We start from the raw sequence: 12,960 nt of genomic DNA on the forward strand, positions 1-12,960 counted from the left end.
ACATATGCTCAAGATCAATCTGTCTTATAAATTTCTTTTACCACACTTCTGTGCTTAAAACCCTAAGTCCTTGCCATAGTTTACTAGGCCCCTCTCCACAAGTCCCCACCTGCGTCCCAATGATAACAGCTCTACCTTTTTACCTTTCTACCCTTTCTACCCTGAGCACACCCCAATTTCTCTAACCCCATCCATCACCCTTTGTTGGGTGTAATATGCTCCACTGTTTTGCTATGCTAACTCCTATTCATCACCTCTTCAGTGAAGCCTCCCTGATCACTCAGACCTGGTAAATGCCTCTGCTGGATGGACCCACAGCCCTGTGTCCTTGCCCATTATAGCATCTGTCAACTTTGCCTTTATTCAGTGTCCACCTTTCCAACCACACTGAGAGCTCTATGACTGCAGGTCTTGTAGATGGCTTGGGTACTTTGGATACCTATCTGCTGGCACTATGCCTGGTTCAAAGGTAGTGCCTATTTCACTTAGGGATTTTTGCTGGCAAGCAACTAAAAAAGAGTTTGTGATTGGGCATCTTCTTTTAAAAAAGATTTATTTTTTATTTATTTATTTATTTATTTATTTATTTATTTATTTATTTATATTTTAGCAAAAGAGAGTGCACAAGCAGGGAGGGGCAAAGGGTGAGGGAGAGAATCTCAATCAGGCTCCCTGCTGAGCGTGGAGCCTGATGCAGGGCTTGATCTCATGACCCTGAGATCATGACCTGAGCCAAAATCAAGAGTTGGTCACTTAAGTGACCCAGCCACCTGGGTACCCCTATGATTGCGCATCTTAATAATCTTACCTACAAGGTGGATGGAATGATGGAATGAAGTGGGGCTAAAGCAGTAATTGGTAAATAAATAGCACTCGCTCATATTTTTTTAAAAGATTTATTTATTTATTTATTTATTTATTTATTAGACAGAGAGAGACAGCCAGCGAGAGAGGGAACACAAGCAGGTGGAGTGGGAGAGGAAGAAGCAGGCTCCTAGTGGAGGAGCCTGATGTGGGGCTTGATCCCGGAATGCCGGGATCACACCCTGAGCCAAAAGCCGACGCTTAATGACTGCACCACCCAGGCACCCCAGCACTCACTCATATTAACCAGGATAAGGGGAATTTGGTGATTTTTGTGGTTTCAATAATGTTCGTGTTTTTGTCTGTGTTCAAATGGGATTAAAGAGTGGTTCTGTTTTTGTCTGTGTTCAAATGGGATTAAAGAGTGGTTCTGTTTCTGTCTTGATTATCACAGAGTGGCTTGTCTGATGTTGATAATCTATGAAATTGTTTATGTTGAACAGGAGAATACCAACGCCCAGCTGTGAGTGTCAGGCCAGCTCCTAGCAACACCAAGTCTTAATTGATAGAAATGGGCCAGTTCTTTTTCTTTTTCTCACCAACTTCCTATTCCCACCTTGAATCTCTGTTCTTGATATTTAGAGCCCTGGCAGAGAAAGCCCAGTTGGCCAACCTAAGTCATGCCTCCATTCCTTGACTGTCCTAGATTTATGAGAGAGTATCAGATATAAGCTGGGGTGACATTTAGCCAGGATACATCATGTAGCATACTGGGTTTTTAAAATAGAGAAATACATCACAACTGGTTGGTAAGTAGGTGATGCCCCCCTCCTGGGGTTCTCAGAAACACTTACAAAGCAGCTATTAAAGGGTTAAGGCCTGGCCCATCTGATTGGCTGATGCCCCTTTCTGTTCCACTATTCAATATTTTGAATATAACCTTTGGGTAAAAGACAATCTTCAGGGTAGCATTTATTCCTCTACTAACACTGATTTATTTCTCTACCAATCCTGAGATGGGAAAAGTAATCCCCAACAGAAAACCAGAATACTGTGAGCAAAGAGGAAGGAATGCTAGGTGGTCAAACAAGGATACACATGTTCAATACAGTGTTCATTATTAAAATTTGGTATTAGACAGATTTACACACTGATGAAAGTATCTAATAGGAGGAAAGAAATCATGCGGGCTACATGTTACATCACCCCATCACACAGGGAGAAATGTAATCTCTTCACTCCAGAGGACAGGATATCTAAAACAAATTCTTCTTCCTCTTAATTCCTTTGGGCAGGTCCCCAGTGCTGGTCTTACCTGCACTGAGGGCACGTTAACCAGCTCTGGTGCCTGGTACAGGAGCTGGGACGGAGGCTGCAGATCCTTTGTGAGGTAGCCTCAGTGACACGGGTACTGTGAGGCAGGGGCTATCTCACCCCAACCTGGCTGAGTCAGCCAGACCAGTCCTGCCCTCCAACTCCCTAACACCACCTGCTCACCTGAGCTTTGTCATGTTGCTGCCACTGCTGGGAGCCTGTGCTGTGGTGGGGCCATTCCAGGGCCCTGAGTGGGAGCCTGTGCGGGGCCTGCTTTCTGAGGATCGCAGCTGCAGGGACCCTCGGTGCTGTGGCAACCTGCTCGTGCTCTGCCTCTTTCTCATCTGGCAGGTGCAGCACTACTGGCACCAGGTCACCAGGACCCACCTCAGCATGAGGAAGATCATCAAGGTGAGGGGGCCCCACACACCTCCTTCTCTCAGCACCAAGCTTGTCTCATTCATTTGCTACGAGGCCCCTGTTCTATGCCCTATGTACCAGAGATGAATCACATGGGGGAACTTAAGACTGGTCAGGGAGAGAGAGCATCCCCAGGCCCCAAACCCGTCAGTCACCCTGGTCTCTCTCCCTCACTCCACACATTCAATCCATCTACAAGTCCTATGGGCTCTACTTGCAAACCAGATCTCAAATCTGATCACTTCTCGAAATCTCACTGCAGCCCCCTGGGCAAAGTGTCCCTCATGTCTCACCTACACTGTAGTACTGCCTTCTGCCTGGTTCCTGGGGCCTCTCTCATCCAAGCACAATGTTCTACTCAGCTGACAAAATGATCTTCTTTCTTTCTAATTCCCCCTTAAAATGTTAATCCAAGGATAATACACATACATAGACTATATGTGTATAGATCAATGAATTTTCACAAACTGAATACAACCATGTGCAGCCCTCAGATTAAGAAACACGATTACTGCAGCCCAGAAGCTTATAGTCACAACTATGCTGATTCCTAATAACATAGACTAGTTTTGCCTGTATGAAATCATACAGTAGGTATTCTTTTGTACCTGGCTTAACCTTATGCTTGTGAGCAAGAACCAACTTTGAAAAACAGACCATAACACTTTGCCCCTCAAATCCCTACAAGGGCTCCTACAGATACACTCCTTGTCAAACTCAGAATAAAATCCAAACTCCTAACCATAAGTCCAAGGCCCAGCATGATCTGTCCTACATTTCTCTCTGACCTCATCTCCCAGCATTCTTTTCATCACCTGTTCCATTCTAGGCATAGGGACCCCTTGATGTTCTCACACACATGACCTTGTTCTGACCTCAGGGCCTTTGCACTAACAGCTCCTCTGCCTTCAATGCTGTTTCTTCAGATGTCAGTTGGTTGCCTATCATTTCATTCAGGTCTCCAGTCAAATGTCACCTCCTCTGAGAGGTGTGTGACCAGCCTGTCTAAAGGAGTTAGCCCCAACCCACTCTACTTTTATTTCCATCAGAACACTTTTCAATATCTAACATGTTGTATACTTGGTTATTGTGTCTTCCATGTCTGGAAGATAGCACCTGACAAGGACTTTGTCTTGTTCACACTGGTAACCCCAGCATCTAGAATAGTGCCTGGCCTGGAGTAAGCTCTTTGTTTTTCTTAAATGAATGCCCTAAGGGAAGTGATTCCCTCTTTTCTGAGCCTAGCATCCTCATCTGGATAATGGAGATTGTAATTCTGATCTGTGAGAATTAGCTGAGACAATGTGTAAGCACGGGTTTTGCTTCTCCATTCTCAACTACAGGTGCCACCGAAGAAGTGGGCAGTGCCCTCCGTGAGACATGACACTTGTTTCAGGATGACTCCTGAATTCTTCTTCAGTCCTGGTGATTTCAGTGGCCTGGATGCTCATGTCCAACAATGGGTACAAAAGAAGAGGCAGGAATACCAGAGGAGCCTCCAGGAATCATGGACCCAATACCTGCTCTCTTGGCAGCACCCATGTCAGGGCCCACCTTGGGATTTCCACACTCCTTCTGAGCCCTTCTTTTGCACCACCTCCCTTTCAAGCACCTGTATGCTCTCCCAGGACAGTTCTTGGGAAGCATGGCAGGTACCCTGGTGTCTCAGTGATGAGCAGACTCACCTGATTTCCAAGTCACTATCCCCTACCCTGGACAGGTACCAAAGGATGGAGCAGCTGCTGTTCCACTCCCAGGAAGAGCTGGTACCACTAGAGCCTGTTGTCAGCATGAGGTCTCACCTCACACCCATGATCTTAGCTACCTCTCTCTCAAACCTCTCTTCATCTCAGAGGCTGCAGTTCTGCTCAAGAGACTTCCTGCCTGATCCTTCCAACCAACAAGTGGGAATGTCCACCTGGAAGTCCTGGGGCTGCCCACAAGAGGCCTGGGTACCAGGGAGGGAAAACCAGATGCTAGGCAGAGAGGCTCTAAGGTGCGTGAACCAGACAGACAGCAGTGGGGAGGACGCTTGGGAGACTCAGGCAACTGGAAGTCAACTCCCAGTGAACTCTGAGATGGAAGATGATGCAGAGACTAAGGTCCTGGCTTGGAGAAGTCAGAGACTAGTAATAAGTAAAACTGATGGAGATATCCTGACACCAGGGACAAAGAATCAGGACCAGATGGGAATTGAGAATAGAGCCAAAATTCAGGAACTAGGGAACAGAAATGAAAGGGAGGCTGAAGGTGAGAATACTCCTGGAACCCAGGCACATATAGTAGAGAACCAGGAACAGTTAAGATGTAAAACTGATGCAGAGACTCAAACACCAGAGTGGCGGAACCAGGATAAGAGTAGAAATGAGGATGCCGTTGAGACCCAGGCACTTGAGAAGAACAAGAAAGAGGCCAGAGGAGAGGATGAAGGAGAGACCAAGGCCCAAGAATTGGGGAAGCAGAGCCAGACTGGAAGTGAGGATGGTGAGGAAAGCCAGGCGCCAGGGTGGGGAAAACAAGACAAGAATAGAGATGATATTGGTATAGAAATTCAGGCACAGGAGAGGAGAGACAAGGCCCAGGTTGAAGGTGAGAATGATGTGCAAACCCAGGTATCTGGGAGGGAGAACCTGGGGGAAGTAACACAAAAGGAAGGTGTGGAGACCCAGGCCCTGGGGTGGGAGAAACAGGAATGCTTTGGAAGTGAGAATGTTATAGGGATTCAGACCCCAGGGTGGGAAAAGCAGGATCAGGGTGGAAGTGAGAAATCTGGGGAGATCCAAGCATCTAGGGAAGAGATCTGGAAACAACTAAGACATGAACTTCTAGTGGGGTGGAGAAACCAAGGCCTGAGAAGGGGTGAGGATGCTGGGGAGCCCCAGATATCTAGAAGAAAGAACCTCAGGGAGATAAGAGAGCAGGACTGGGTAGTGATCCAGGCGCCATGGTGGGGAGACCAGAGACCAGTAGCAAGTGAAATAGACAGAGAATTTGAGATACAATGTTGGGGGAATCAGGACCAGAGTGGAAGTGAAATTGACAGAGAATGCGAGATACCATGTTGGGGGAATCAGGATCAGATTGGAGGTGAACTTAGAGCAGAAACTCAGACACCAGAGAAGAGAGACCAGAGAACAGATGATGAGGATGGTACAAATACCATGGCTCCTGAGACAGAGAACCAGGGACAACTGAGACATGAAACTCACGTAGACACCCATCCAACAGAGAGGAGGAACCAGGAGCAGTTTGGAGATGAGAATAGAATAGACATTCAGGCATTAGGGAAGAGAAATCTGAGAGGGCTTAAATGTGAAGATGATAAAGAGACCCAGGAACTTGGGGAAGAAAACCAGGGTCAGTTAAGCAGTAAAATTAATGGCAAGATTCATACACCCGAGTGTAAGATTCAGGAATACATTAGAGGCAAGGATGGTGCAAACAACCAGGCATCTGAAGCTGAAAACAAGGGAGAATTAACAAGTCAAACTGATAGAGAAACTCATTCAGCAGAATGGAAGAAAGAGGAACAGGTTGGAGATGAGAATGGTGGAAACACCCAAGCATCTGAGGCCGAAAACAAGGGACAATTAACAAGTCAAACTGACGGAGAAACTCATTCAGCCGAGTGGAAGAAAGAGGAGCAGTTTGGAGATGAGAATGGTGCAGAAATTCAAGCTCCAAAAAAGATAAGCCAGAGAGAAGCTGCAGGTGAAGGTGATACAGAGACCTGGGAACCTGGAGAAGAAAATGAGAGCCAGTTAAAAGGTGTTATTGATAGAAAAACCCATTTATCAGAGTGGAAGAACCAGAAGCAGACAGGAAGTGAGAATGGAACAGAAATTCAGGCTGGAAGTGAAGATGCTGTAGAGACTCAGACACCTGAGAGAGAAAACCAGGGACAGTTAGATTGTGAAACTGGAGCGAGCCACTCACCAGGGAGGACCAATTGGGAGCAGACTGGAAGAAAGGAGGAGGAAAATCAGACATTGGGAAAGAGAAGTCAGAGAGAGGCTAGAAGTGAGGATAGTGGAAAGACTCAGGGACTTAGGGGAGGTCCCCAGAGGCTGATGAAAAGCAAAGTTGATGAAAAGAGCTGTTCATCAGAGTGGACAAACCAGAAGCAGGTGGGAGGTGAGAATGGTGCAGAGACTGAAATACAGGGAAAGAGAAACCTGAGAGGGACCACAGGTGATGATGGTACAGAAACCCAGGCTCCAGGGGGAAAGTACCAGGGACAGGTAAGAAGTGAAGTTGATGGAGAGATCCAGGTACAAGGGCCGGGGAACTGGAACAAGGATGGAGATGAGGATGCGGCAGAAATCCACGATGTCAGGGGCCAGAGAGAGTGCAGAGCTGAGGAGGCTGGAGGTCCTCACATTTCAAGGGGAGGAAATGAGGAGCAGGTCAGAAGAAAAGATGCTGCTAAAGACAGTCTCCCAGTTGACTCTTCTGGGGGTGAGGGGCCCCCAGCCCTCACTGGCTACAGATGTGGGGCCATGGAACAGGAACAGGCAGTGGCCTCTGCTTCCTGTCCTGAGATGAAGCCTCTCCCCAACTGGAGTGGGGAGGGAGAACGTTTGGTCAGCCAGAGCACGGCCTCTGCCAAAAAGCATAGAGCAAGGGTCAGGCTAGCCTCCCAGCAGGCCCCATCTGAAGCCCAGAGAAGCCGACCAACGGGTAGAAGTGTGGATGCAGGGAAGACTTCTGCCCTGACTCGCCAGCTCCAGAACTTACCTTCTGGAGAACCTGTGGCTGCTCCCTTGGGCCTGCCCTCTGCCTGCCCCTCTGTCTCATGTGGCCAAGCCTCCCAAGCTGCCACAGCTCTGGTGGGTGCTCCCACTGCCCTCACTGTCCTGCCCAAGTGGCCAGTCCTCAAAAAGAACCAACGGCTCCTCCTGGATTCCCTCATGCGACGGAAGATTGCACACCTGAAGTGGGGTCTCCCCCAGAGGATCCTGGAGTCCCATTTGCTCTTTAACTTATTAGGACCGTGCCCACCACCCCTTGCTGGGGTGAGGCTCCCTGGATTAATCACAGCCTGTGAGCTCCAACAACAGCAAGAAAGGCATTGTGAGGCCCAGGGCTTCAGGCCAGGCCTTAAGTCAACTGAGAGATCCCAGAGAATTCAGCCCCCAGAAAGAAAAAGCTTAAAACTTCCTACACAGGCCAGAGCTCTGGAGAAATGTGGGTCACACCAGTGCGAACCCATGGGCACTTCCATCCATTCTGAAAAGCGTGGGAGAGTCAGGCCACCAGGAGGCACCAGAGAACCATGGGATGTCCAGGAAGAGGCTCCTTCTAGAGCCAAGGCTGCTGCTGCTGCTCACAGAAACTCCAGGCCTGCAGCACAGTCTAGGAGCTGGTGTGGCCAAGAGCCTTCCAATGAGAACAGCAGGGACAGGAAAATGGCTAGGCCAGGAGTCTCTCAGACGGCAGAGATGGCTCACTGCAGACTGAGGACCTCATACTCCAGGGCAGGCCATGACTACTGGAGGAAAGCGCGCACATCCCAGGAGACTCCTAAGCCCCCCAGACTTAAATATCAGCAGCCTACACAGGGGAGAAGAGGAAGCCTGGAGGCTCCAGAGGGCAGAGAGGCTGCACGGCAGCCTTCCTCCTGTTTCACAAACACCTCCAGCTTCAAAGATAGTCTCCACTCTGCAGCAGCAAGGTTGAGCATGACCCTTCTGAACAAGGTATCCTGGTCCCCACACCTGGCCAAACCTCAGCGCTCAGCCCCCAACCTGAGTCTGAGGGATTCTGATCCTACCCTGCTTCCCAAAGTGGGTGACCAATGTACAAGGGAGGATAGCATCGGAGTCTGTATTTCTCTGAAGAGAGACCTTCAGCCACCAGGTAACTGCCATGCTGAGGCTGCTCTTCCTAAGACAGAGCGTTTCCAGGGTCAAGGGGAACCTGAGAACCTACATGGAGCCCTACAGAATCCATCAGCCCCCCAAAAGTTTGGTTTTATGAAGCATTTGAGATGTTTTCTGCTCCAGCATGGCTTTAGAGAGTAGGCCGCAGGCCCAGGGTCCTCAGAACACAGAAGGCATGAGTGGTCTGCTCACCCTCAAAGCTTCTAATAAAATTGGTTATTTGGGCCCTGTGGGGTTCTGATATTTCTGGCATATGTCTTCTGAGTGTCCCCTTTTGGAGGTTGGGATACTTTGTGGGTGGGGTAGAAGCCATCCTACTCTATGGTATTGAAGGTTTTGGGAATGTGGGGCAACCCAATGTCATCATCTCCTAAACACATTCCTTTTCCTAGCTCCTCACAGTAGGGTTTACTGAGGTTTCTGTCATGGCTCTGTCCTGCCCTGGTCCGAGCTAATTCTGATTGGGGTAGGATTTTCAAACTGTGGGAGGGGTGGTGCTCTGCACTGAACACTGATATTCAAGTCTTTTGGTCACAAGGAAGGGAACTGATTACGGGGCATTCCCCCAGCTGGAACTGTGATGCCCATTAACATATTTTATGGAAAAACCATTCCCCCCCTCCACTTCACAAGCTCTGTCAACCATAATTACTTGTTGCCTTGCCTGTCTCACTGGTGGGACATCCTGGAGCCAATTATTTGCTTTAATCAACCCTGAAACTTCTGAGCCAAAAGGCACATGTCTTATGATACTTCTGTAGGCAGCTTCAGCATGTGGAAGAAGATTCATGGAGCCTAAATCCATGAGTGCTGGAGGTGAGAATTTAATTCAGGTTTTCTTCCTCTCCTTTATCCTCCCTCCTTTCCTCTCTCCCTTCTTTTCTTCACTTTCATTAAGCTTTCCTATTAATTCATTGTAAAACCCATACCTGCTCATTGGAGAAATTTTTAAAAATTCAGAAAAGGAAAAATAATCCATAATCTTATTACCCAGTTACTCTTTTGATGTTTTTCTTGCTATGCATTGCTACCTGCATGGTGTTTCCCATAGCAATTCATGCCTACCTCTACTATAGCATTTATACTGTGATAGGCAGGCTCTAAGAAGGCTCCCAATGCTCCCTACTTCCCAGTATCCATGTCCTTGTATATTCTTTCCTTGAGTGTGGATTGGATCTAGGGGCTCGCTTCTGACGGCTAGGATACAGCAGACATGATGGAATGTCACTTCTGAGAATAGGTTATAAAGTCCGTAGCTCCACCTTGGGCATTTCTCTTGCTCCCTTGCTTGCTCCCTGAGGGAAGCCATCCTCCATCTTGTGAACTGTCCTATGGAAAGGCACATATGGCAAGGAACTGAGACCCCTGGAAAACAGTTGTCAATAAAGTGAGGTCCTGGGGCGCCTGGGTGGCTCAGTCATTAAGCATCTGCCTTCGGCTCAGGACATGATCCCGGAGTTCTGGGATAGAGCCCCACATCAGGCTCCTCCTCTGGGAGCCTGCTTCTGCCTCTCCTGCTCCCCCTGCTTCCCTCCCTCACTGGCTGTCTCTCTCTCTGTGCCAAATAAATAAATAAAATCTTAAAAAAAAGAAAGGAAGAAAGGAAGAAAGGAAGAAAGGAAGAAAGAAAGAAAGAAAGAAAGAAAGAAAGAAAGAAAGAAAGAAAGAAAGAAAGAAAGAGAGGTCCTCACTTAGCCTTTGAAGAGCTAAATCCTGCCACCAATCATGTGAGTGAGCCTGGAAGCAGATCCTTCAGCCTTAGTGAGTCTTGAGATAACTACAACCTTCTGAGAAACTCTGAACCACGGTCACTTAGCTAAGCTGTGCCTAGATTTCTCATGCACAAACTATGAGATAATCCATGTTTCTTGTTTTAAGCTGCCAAGTTTTGGGGGCATATTAGTTTTCTATGGCTACTGTAAGAAGTTACCACAAACCTGATGGCCTAAAACAGCTTCTGGGGGGCAGAAGTCTGAAATCAAGATGTCAGAAGGCCCTCCAAAGGCTCTAGAGGGCAATCAGTTCCTGGTTCCTTCCAGCTTCTCGTGGTTGCAGGTGTTGGTTGCCTTGTGGCACCATCCCTTCACTTGCTGCCTCCGTAGTCACACTGCCTCTTCCTTTTACTCTGTGTGTCTCTTCTTAAGACACTTGTCATTGGATTTAGGGCCCACTGTATACTCTAGGATGATTTATCAAGATCTGTAACTTAATCACAACTGCAAAGATCCTTTTCTAAATAAGGTAGTATTTACAAATCCTGGGGATTAGGATGTTTTATAAATCTGCTCTGGATGCTATAGCAAAATACTACAGGTGGGGTGGCTCAAACAACATTAATTTATTTTCTCACAGTTCTGGAGGCTAGAAGTCCAAGATCAAGGTTCTGATTAATTCAGTTTCTGGTAAGAACTTTCTTCCTGGCTTGCAGATGGTTGCCTTCTCACTGTGTCTTCACATGACCTTTCCTTGGTACATGTATATATAGAGAGGTGAGAGATCTTTCTCTCTCCCTCTTTTTAAGAAAAAAACCCCTATTTTTAAGTAATCTCCACACCCAATGTGGGGGCTCGAACTCACAACCTTGAGACCAAAAGTCACATGCTCTACTGATTGAGCCAGCCAGGTGCCCCCTCCCTCTTCTTATAAGGCCACCAATCCTATGGGATTAGACCCATAAAAGATATGACCTCTTTTAACTTTAAATACCTCTTAAAGGCCCTATCTCCAAATATAGTCACATTAAGGGTTGGGTTTCAACATTTGAGTTTGGGGGACACAATTCAGTCCATAATAGACATGGAAATATATTTTTGAAGGTCACCATTCAACCCATCACATGGGGTCATTTGTTACATGGCAATAGATAACTAACAGTCTATTGCAATAATTTGCTCATCTGTCTCCTTGACTGACCTTGAGGACAAGAATGGTCTCTTGTTCACTTTTGAATCCTCTAGGTCCTAGCACAGTTTCTGGCTCAAAACTTTGTCAAAAAGAATACATACTTTGTTGAGAAGATACTTGCAAATGACATATCAGATAAATGGCTAGTATCCAAAATCTCTAAAGAACTTATCAAACTCAACACCCAAAGAACAAATAATCCAATCAAGAAGTGGGCAGAAGACATGAACAGACATTTCTGCAAAGAAGACATCCAAATGGCCAACAGACACATGAAAAAGTGCTCAACATCACTCAGCATCAGGGAAATACAAATCAAAACGCAGTGAGATACCACCTCACACCAGTCAGAAGGGCTAAAATTAACAAGTCAGGAAAGAACAGACGTTGGCGAGGATGTGGAGAAAGGGGAACCCTCCTACATTGTTGGTGGGAATGCAAGCTGATGCAGCCACTCTGGAAAACAGTATGGAGGTTCCTCAAAAAGCTGAAAATAGAGCTGGGTCATAACCCAGCAATTGCACTACTGGGTATTTACCCCAAAGATACAAATGTAGTAATCCAAAGGGGCACCTGCACCCCAATGTGTATAGCAGCAATGTCCACAAAAGCCAAATTTTGGAAAGAGCCCAGCTGTCCATCAACAGATGAATGGATAAAGAAGATGTATGTATATAATGGAATATTATGCAGCCATCAAAAATGAAATCTTGCCATATGCAACAACATGGGTGGAACTAGAGGGTATTGTGCTGAGTGAAATAAGTCAATCAGAGAAAGACAATTATCATATGATATCCCTGATATGTGGAATTTGAGAAACAAGGCAGAGGATCATAGGGGAAGAAAGGAAAAAATGAAACAAGACAAAACCAGAGAGGGAGACAAACCATAACAGACTCTTAACTATAGGAAATAAACTGAGGGTTGCTGGAGGGAACGGGGGTGGGAGGATGGGGTGGCTGGGTGATGGACACTGGGGAGGATATGTGCTGTGGTGAGCGCTGTGTAGTGTGTAAGACTGATGAACCAGAGTTGTACCCCTGAAACAAATAATAAATTATATGTTAATAAAGGGCACATAAAAAAAAAAGAAAACATACTTTGTTGACATTTTAAAAATAAACAGGATAATATTTAATAATATGGAAGATGTACATGATATATTTTTCTCTGGGAGAAGCAGTTTACAAACTTTTGTGTTACTGTTGTAAAAATGTATAGACTAAAAGAAAATATATCAAAATATTATTTTTCCTTTCATTGTCTTCATTATGTACTATTGCTATAATGTATTTATGTTGAATAAATTTTTTTGCTTATTTATTTTACATACTTTATATATAATTCTGCATCTTTTGTGTGCAGAAGTTTAACGAGAACTTGTCCATGTTAATACCTACTTTTTTCAAACACTACTTCATAATGCTACATTGAACAATAAACCATTGTTTTCTAAACTATTCTGCTACGGAAATAATTTTTTGCACTCAGTCACACTGCTTCTGAATATAGAAAACATCTTCTGAACTTACCTCCTTCACCATTAGCCAGTTGCTGGACACTGGTGCTAAATAAATCCTTGTAGGTTGGTAGATTGTTATTGCTAATATATGCAATGATGAACGATTTTTTT

Source organism: Ailuropoda melanoleuca, chromosome 15 (assembly GCF_002007445.2).
Source record: "Ailuropoda melanoleuca isolate Jingjing chromosome 15, ASM200744v2, whole genome shotgun sequence".
NCBI lineage: Eukaryota > Metazoa > Chordata > Mammalia > Carnivora > Ursidae > Ailuropoda > Ailuropoda melanoleuca.